This window comes from Melospiza georgiana, chromosome 6, assembly GCF_028018845.1.
Source record: "Melospiza georgiana isolate bMelGeo1 chromosome 6, bMelGeo1.pri, whole genome shotgun sequence".
In the NCBI taxonomy this organism is placed as follows: domain Eukaryota; kingdom Metazoa; phylum Chordata; class Aves; order Passeriformes; family Passerellidae; genus Melospiza; species Melospiza georgiana.
The window spans coordinates 42,085,722-42,093,870 of record NC_080435.1 but is presented as its reverse complement, the minus strand read 5'-3'; positions in this window follow the sequence as shown (position 1 = coordinate 42,093,870).

The window sequence follows — 8,149 nt, the reverse complement described above, 5'->3', positions numbered from 1 at the left end:
CCTGTGTGGCTAAATTGTCCTTTGGTCTTCCCAGAGCCTGGAATGTAGTCACAGGCTGTGTCTGGAACAAGCAATTAGAAGTCATGCTGAGTTCAGGATTTCTGTCCTCGTTTCAAGTCTGCCTACGTGCTCTTATCTCCTCTAAAGGAACCAGTTTCTAGAGGTTAGCAGAGAAGACAAGTCTACTACAGCAGTCCCCTGCATTCACCCCTCATGAAGCTGTGTACACTCCTTTGCACAGGCTGAAGTATTGAAGAGCATATGCTCCCAAGTTTGCACCCCTCCATCTCCTGGCACTTCTGTGACTCCAGCCAGCCTGTTATAACCTGTCCCCTCTCAAGCCCTGCAAAGTTCTGTCAGCAGAGAGTCTCACGGTTTTCTTCGAGGTCATGTTAGTCTTTACTTCACTGCCTCTGACTGTGGGCTGCATTTTCTTACTGTCCTATTCCCTTTTTCAAACTCACTTTACCAATGAAAAACCAGCCTAGTATGTAAGAGGCAGTTGGGTGGAAGCTGGTATTTATAAAACAGAAGGTTTCTTCTGCCTGCAGCTATTGGCATGTCTATCCCAGACACATGCCCTGAGACTTAGGATCTGATACAGGGACAAAGAAAGATACTTGCCTCTCTTACTTGCCTTCAGTCTTGAGGATACAAAGGTCCCCAGTTTGAACAGCTAAGGAGCTCTTGGCTTGTGGCCTAAATGCCACCTGTTTCTGCAGTACAGCCAGATGGATAGGATGCCTCTCTTGGCTAGCATCTGACAGAGATTTCCCCATGTAAGGAGAATTTTCAGCTACCTTTTTGAAGGACTTACTATCCTTTTAGAGGTGCCCAACACCCCAACAGTGACAAGCTGCAGACTAAGGCTCTGGCCCACTTACCTTTGGCATGCTGTTTGTTTTAGGGCAGGAGCTCTGGCAGAGGTTCACAGATGGTGCCTGGGACTTGTGATGGGTACAGGGAAGCAACCAGGAGGAAAAACATGCTCCAGGACATTTTGTTTTCTAGAAAAATGACAAGTGCTGATTTTTCTCCATAATTTAACACACCATTTGGATTAGGATAGGAGTCCTATCTACAGAATTTGTCCATTGAATAATGACCAAAAGAAATTTAGGTGTCTTCCTCCAAAATCTTTGCATCAGAGGGGACTGAATTGTTTCACGTCAGCTAACCAGGGTATGATCAGGTATGTAGGACTAGAATACAGTAAAAATGAACTGCAGAAAGCAATACCTATAAAAACAGATTTCATTTTGCCTGCTTGCTACCTATGAGACAGTGATCCCTGTAAAAAAAGGCAGGACAAACCTGCTCTGAAAAATATGACCAGATGAAATAACTTATTTCATAGTCTGTCATCTAGCTCAGTGAGTCACATGTGGTATCTCTAGAAAGTTGGTAACACCCTAGAAATCTGTAACTTAATACATATTTAACTGAGGTCTTGTTTCATATTTAATAGCAACTCCAACTGGGCTTGCATAACAATCTAGAGAAGGGTGGGGACTGCCAACATAGGCTTGAATAGAGCACTAATAACCCTTTAATATCCATGATGCCTAAGAAAAAATCAGCAGAGCATTTGTGTTTGTAGCTAAGGCTTATTTACACAGTGATAGAAATGTGATTACCAAGACACTCAGCTACAGTTGTATTGCTAAATAGCTGGAATTGGGGCTGAGAGCAAAGGATGGACACAAAGTGGTGGTAGGGATACCCTGAGCACTATGGCTTCCATGTGAGGGCAACATTCAGAAAAAGCTGTGAGCTCCAAATTACCAGCTCAGAGACAAAGACTGTCTTGAGGGTTTCAGGATAAACACAGCTAAGATATGAGGATGCTTTATCTTCTCAGAGAGAGAGAGAGAGAGACCAAATGCTGCAGTGTTTCAGGCAGCCAGAGCAGCATTTGCTGTGTAATGTGAAGTATTTAAGCACACATGGGCTTCATGGTGTTTCCTGCCAATCTGCACAGTATCAGTGTGGTGTCTTGTAGTGCCAGGAGCTGGATTAAGGAGAGGAGTTCCCCAGTGGGCATAACCTAATTGCTGTCCTACCTGGGGCACATGGCTGAAAGGCTATGGGGAAACCCAGAAATGTCACACTGTCCTTTCCAATAAAATAAATGTATCTGCCCCTTCTCCGTCTACTAGAGAGTACTATACCTTCTTCTCTGGCTATACACCTGAGGAACACATAAATACTCTCCAAGTTCCCCAGCTGTCCTCGGGTCTGCAGACCAGGGGCTGTGACAGAGTAGTAAGCATGTAAGGACTGTATCCTGTGGACATGGACTGCCCTTCCCTCTGCATGGCTTCTCCCCCATGTACAGAGGTGACTCCTGGTGAGGCACTTGTCCAGCTGCTTCAGGTGATGTCCGTGTGCCCACTTGAGTCTCCCATGGAAAATCACATGTCTTCTTAAGGTCTGTTCACATCCATCCATATACATACACATGTAAACAGCATGATAGCACATTAACACAGTTATGACCTATGATAATGGCAGTGAAACATGAAAGCTTCTTTCCTCATCCTTGTTTTTCTGGTTCGAAAGATCAGGGTGTGACTCACTGAGTTGAGGAAAGAGGGGTAGGTGCTTCTGTCAGTTTAGTGGCCCTGCTCCAGCAGTGGCAAGGCAGCTGCACTGCAACTGCTTGTATGCAACTACAGAACTTCAGGTCACTTCTGACTCGAGGAGGCATTTATTGTCACTGGTAATTGTTACTTCCTTACACAAAGCAAACAAAAATACCTGCTGCACCAGCACAATCACCTGCTGTGCTTTGCCCAGGGGGAAAGGGGTGGGCAGTAGGGCCCAGCTGATGCAAGAGAGTGCTCTGTGCTACTCCATGCTGCTTTGTGCCTTTTGGGTGGTTAGGGACAAGCAAAATGTTTCAGACAGTATCTTAGCCAGTTTTTCTCTGTCATATGCGTATACCCCACACTAATCACGGTACTGTCTGAGATAAACTGAAGTGCTTATAGGTATGTGACCTGAAGAGCACACGAGAGGGACATACATGTGTCCCTTCCCTCCCAGTCCAGCTGGGAGGGTGGATGGAAGGGGCTGGGAGTGGTGAGGGGGAATGACACACTGAAGATGACGGGGATCCAGTGCCCCAAGCGTTTTGCAAATGGCTTCCTTTAGTCTGAGCACAATGAGCTGGTGAAGCGAAAGGAGACAAATGCCGTTTGCAGAAGAGCAGGCATTTTTTTCTCCTTATTGCAGGCAGGACCAGCTGCGTTCCAAACCCGTGACTGCAGCAGCCATGACCCCTCCGAAAGGAAATCTGAGCCCGCGAGCAGTTGTGCCTGGGGAGGGCCGGGCTCTCACGTTTCTGTTTTGTTTTGGAGCCTGGGATAAGTAGTGGGCTTGCTTTTTCCCTTCGTTTCTTTTCTTACTTTCTTTTTCTTTTTTCTTTTTTTTTTTTCTCTGAATGTATTTCCACAGCCTCAAGGAAGGAATTTAAAAAAGAAAAAGGAAAAAAGAAAGAAAGAAAGAAAGAAAAATGTAAAAATGTTCTGGCATGGGAACAAGTATGTTTCAAATTACAGAAAGGATGTGAAAGGTTCAAGAATTTGAGCCCTGACTCCGCCTGTGTCTGTCTCCACCCCCCACCTCCCACCCTCATCCCCCCAGAGGGCAGCTGGCATCGTGGCTCCTGCGCTGCGCCGCACAATGCGGAGTGGGCGGGTGTGTCCCGCTGGGCGCTGCGGGCACCGGGCACCGGGCACGGGCTGCCCTCGGCGGCGCAGCGCCCGCACCCTGGCCGCCCCGCCTCGCCGGCTGCTGCCTGCCTGCCTGCCTGCCTGCCTTCCCCAGGCTTTCAACCAGCCTTTCCCAGCTCGCAGTTTTGAGCTCGGCTTTTTGTCTCCTAGAGTGTCCATGTGCGCGTGTGGTTTAGCTGCATCCCAGGAATGTGCCGAGGTCCCACTTCTGAGGGCGGAGCGCCCTCTGCTCGCTGGGGAGGGGGGAAAGCAGGCAAAGGTGCAGCTCTAGGGCGGGGCAGCAAGTGTCCTGCTGCTGCCGAGGCGCAGCCGCTGGCCCACAGGCGCCTGTGCAGGGACACGTCCGTGCCCCCGCGGTGACTCGGGGAGGGCCGCTGGCGGCGCTCAGCGCTCTGCAGCGCCCTGGGCTCGAACTGCGCTGGCTGCTCGAGTTCTCCGCGGCCGTAGCCCGTGTACTGGCTCCCACTGCAGAGCCACAAAAAGATGGGGTGGGGAGAAGCCACTGGCAAAGAAGACGGTTGAAATGGCTTGGTCTTCCCTTGCAGGGGAAGATCATGGTTAGATCTAGTCTCAGCCCCTTATGGAGGATCATATCCTAAAGACCTTCTCCGTTATATGACCACTTTATCTTGTGTCCCCAGATGGAAACGCAGACCACCATGGAATGCACATACTCTGTTTCCTAAATAGGGATTCTGTGAATAAGGTTACGTGGCAGAACATTCTTTTTTTGTCCTCCTGTAACATGATCAGGTATCCCCTTCCCATAAGGCTGTGAAAGCTGGCATATTTGTCCCTTGAGAATTGCACAGCTAATTGCATGTCAGTGAGGTAATAACTAAGGTCTTCATGAAACGTCTGGAAGAGAGAGGGCTACCAGAGCAATCTGTCAGGTCTGTAGCATGTATCTGGCTGCCATCTCAGCAGCTTACAAGAAAGAGGGTGGCGAGGCATGGACTATGGCTTGATTGAATTTTCTGTTGTGCCAAATTGAGAATGAAATCTTTTTTGGTTGAGCTTTCTGGGTTAAGTAACTATAGAAGAGCATCAGTATTGTTGACAGATAAGGACTCACCCTCTTAAGAAGAACAACTATAACATAAATCTTCAGGAGCTGAAATGTCTATTATGATCTTGACCTTTACCAGTGTCTTGTAAAAACCATTAGCACCAGTCAATTAACTTGAATCTGCTGCTTCATGCTGAAAAATTAAATTTTGTCCTTGCAAATTTTCACTCCATCATCTCTTCAGATTCTGTGACTTTGCTGTAACAGGTGAGGGGCCTGAAGCATCTTAGTTGCACTGACCAGTACCTTGTACATGGCATGCTCCTGGTCCTATGATGCTGGATTTTGTGCATGGCTGCAAGACACCCTTTTGAACAGGGCACATGTCCACTTATACACACTGAACACTCCCTATGTGGATGGGAGGCTACTGGAACAAAGAACTTTGATCCAAGTTTAAAGGAGGAAGACTGGGATCAGTGTACCCGGCAGCCTGTGAGTTTTCTCCTTTGCAACTAAAAGCCAAAAACCCTTAGGCCAGTTCAGCTAGACAGATCAAAGGTCTTCACTGTGAGCAAGCTGAGATAGTTTGTCATAAAAGATTAGTCTTTATACTTACTCTGAGATTTCCAAAGATTCTAATTAGTGATGTTGTCCTAAGCATTGTGATGATGCCTAGGAAATTAGTCTGAATTGGATCTCTTTCTGCTGGATGGGATTCATTACAAAAAGATTGTTTTCCTTGCAAGATAGCCAAAGGTTCATCTAAACTAGCTAACACATTAAATACCCTGGTGTGCACGTTGTGTTTTCAAAACATATTACTTAAACAGTGTTATTTTCTTTCTAATATTGAAGAGCTCTGACAGTGTCACTTGGCTGTGTCACTCTCAGAAGCTATGGAAGATATGTAGAGTTTAGCCAGCTTTTTACACTGTCTAATTTTGTGCTGGCAGGCTGAATTCCTGAGGTATGTTAGATGACTCTCAGAGCTGCCTTAATTTATGCTAGCAAACCATTTCCTTCTGCGCCATTTCACAGGTGCAGGATCAGCAGAGCAATTCATGTTCCATTCCCTGACTGCCCCTGCTCAGTGTCTTAACAGAATTTATCCCTGAATTCCCAGCAAGGGGACAAATGCTGCCACCAAGCCTAAAAAAGCTTTATTGATCTGAGAATGCTCAGAGATCTGCACAATACAAACTGCAACTACATCCCTCTACCACGCTGCTTGCATGTGACCAAAATCTTCACTCTCAATTTTAGTTGCATCAGGCCACATAGTAGGACAGAAGGTTGCATCTAGTTCCTTCCCAGAGGTTCAATGTCTTGATTTTGTGTTTGACAAAATAAATAATTTTTATTTATCAAGCCCTTCTGGAATGATAATGTGGTCTCAAATTCTTCAGCTGAAAGAAACCATCCAATCTCCCTGCAGATTTTCCCTGGTATAAAGGTACAATCTAGCTGCCACATTGTTGTTGCTCTGGAGTTTAAGTGACACTCAGATAAATAAAAGTGACACCTGACACAGGCCAGTTCCCATTTCTATTTGATTATGTTGTTTTCTTACAGAAGATTTTTATTGGCTGTAGCTAATCTAGAAACTTGAGTGTGATTATTGAACAAATCAGTTTAGTTGAGCATCTGATTCTGTGCAAACCTAAGTGGAATAGTAATGCGTGACTAATACACAACAGCACTTTGCATAAGATAAAGATCCATGTGTAACATATGCAAGCCCAAGACGCTGTGGGAAGAAAACACCGAAGATATTGAACAGAGGATGTATGTGCTACTCCTCTACTCCAAAGTTCACTCTTTTCCTATACAACAAACAGTGCTGTAAGGACAGTGAAGCAGGACCTTCACTCTCTGACATCAGGTACTGTGAGATCCCATTGTTCTCTGTTCCTTGTTCTCCACTCTGGAAGCACGTGAAAAACTTCTTATTCCTGATCCAGCTTAAATGACCTTAGATCAGCTGCCTGCTGATAAGCCAGGAGGCTCATTTCAAAGGAAAATCTGGGATGCTACAAATCTTGTTTTCTGTTATGTAACAATAATTGTGTGTCATGCAAAAAAAAAAACCAAATCACTTTTTTTTTTTTTGGTGCGAATATAAAATCATTGGATGTTCACAACTCTCAGGCCTTAATTCTGAGTCTGCATATGTTGGTATTTCATTTTATGCCTCTTAGGCTGAAAAAAAAGGATGAAAAAAAGGATTTCTTGGGACTGAGGGGGAGAGAGAGGCACAGACATTTTTCACCGCCATAGCCAGGGAATGGTGAACAGTTGGTCAACACACTTGGAGCCACTGAAGAACATCCTAGGACATGACCTGTTTCAAACAACAGCCCCAGAAAGGCAGAATATCTACACTCAGGTCTGTGAATCAGCTGCAGTAACTTCAGTGGGTCCAAGAGATACTAAGACTGTCCTGCAGCACTGACGTATCACACATGTGGGCCAACAAGCAATGACAGAGTTGTCACACCTGTATGGACCAGTTGTCAGGTATCTTCAGTCCCTCAACCACAACCCCACTGAGTCCAGCACAAAATGTGCCACAGCCACTGCTGACCCACCGGCCTCTGGAGCAGGGTGCTGGAGGAACATGGAACAGCAGCCACAGTGATGCTCCTGCTGGCAGCTCTTCACAGCACAGCAGCACTGAGGTACCTGGGGGAGGAACAGCTCTGGTAAGACCTCACCTGCATCCAGGTCTGGGCTCCACAGCACGGGGAGGACGTGGACCTGTTGGAATGAGTCCAAATGAAGGCCACCAAGTTAATTAGTGGGATGAAGCACCTTTCCTTTGAGAGAACGCTAAAAGAATTGGGACTGCTAAGCTTGGAGAAGAGAGGGCATTAGGGTGACCCAATTGTGGCCTTCCATTACCTGAAGGGAACCTACTGGAAACATTTCGTAAGATTATGTAGTGACGGGACAAGGGGATATGATGTCAAACAGAGAGAGAATAGGTTCAGATTAGAAATCAGCAAAAAATTCTTTGCTGTGCGGGTGGTAAGACACTGGAATAGGTTGCCCAGAGCAGTTGTGCATGCCCCATCCATGGAAGTGTTTAAGGCCAGGTTGAATGCAGCTCTAAGCAACGTGATCTAGTGGAAGATGTGCCTGTCAGCGACGGGGGATTGGAAGTAGATGATGTTTCGGCTCGTTTCCCACCCAGGCCATTCCATGATTCCACGAGAGCGGGCTCCGGGCGAGGCCTCCGTGCCGCGCAGTGCCGGGGCTGTGCTGACACCTGGCGGCCGGCGCGGGCACTGCACTGCCCGGGGCCCGAGCGCGGCGTGCGGGGCCTGCTGGGGGCTGAGGGCTCGGACGGCCCCGGGACCGGCACCGGCCGCTGCCGCCCTCCCCGAGCCCCAGTGCAGGG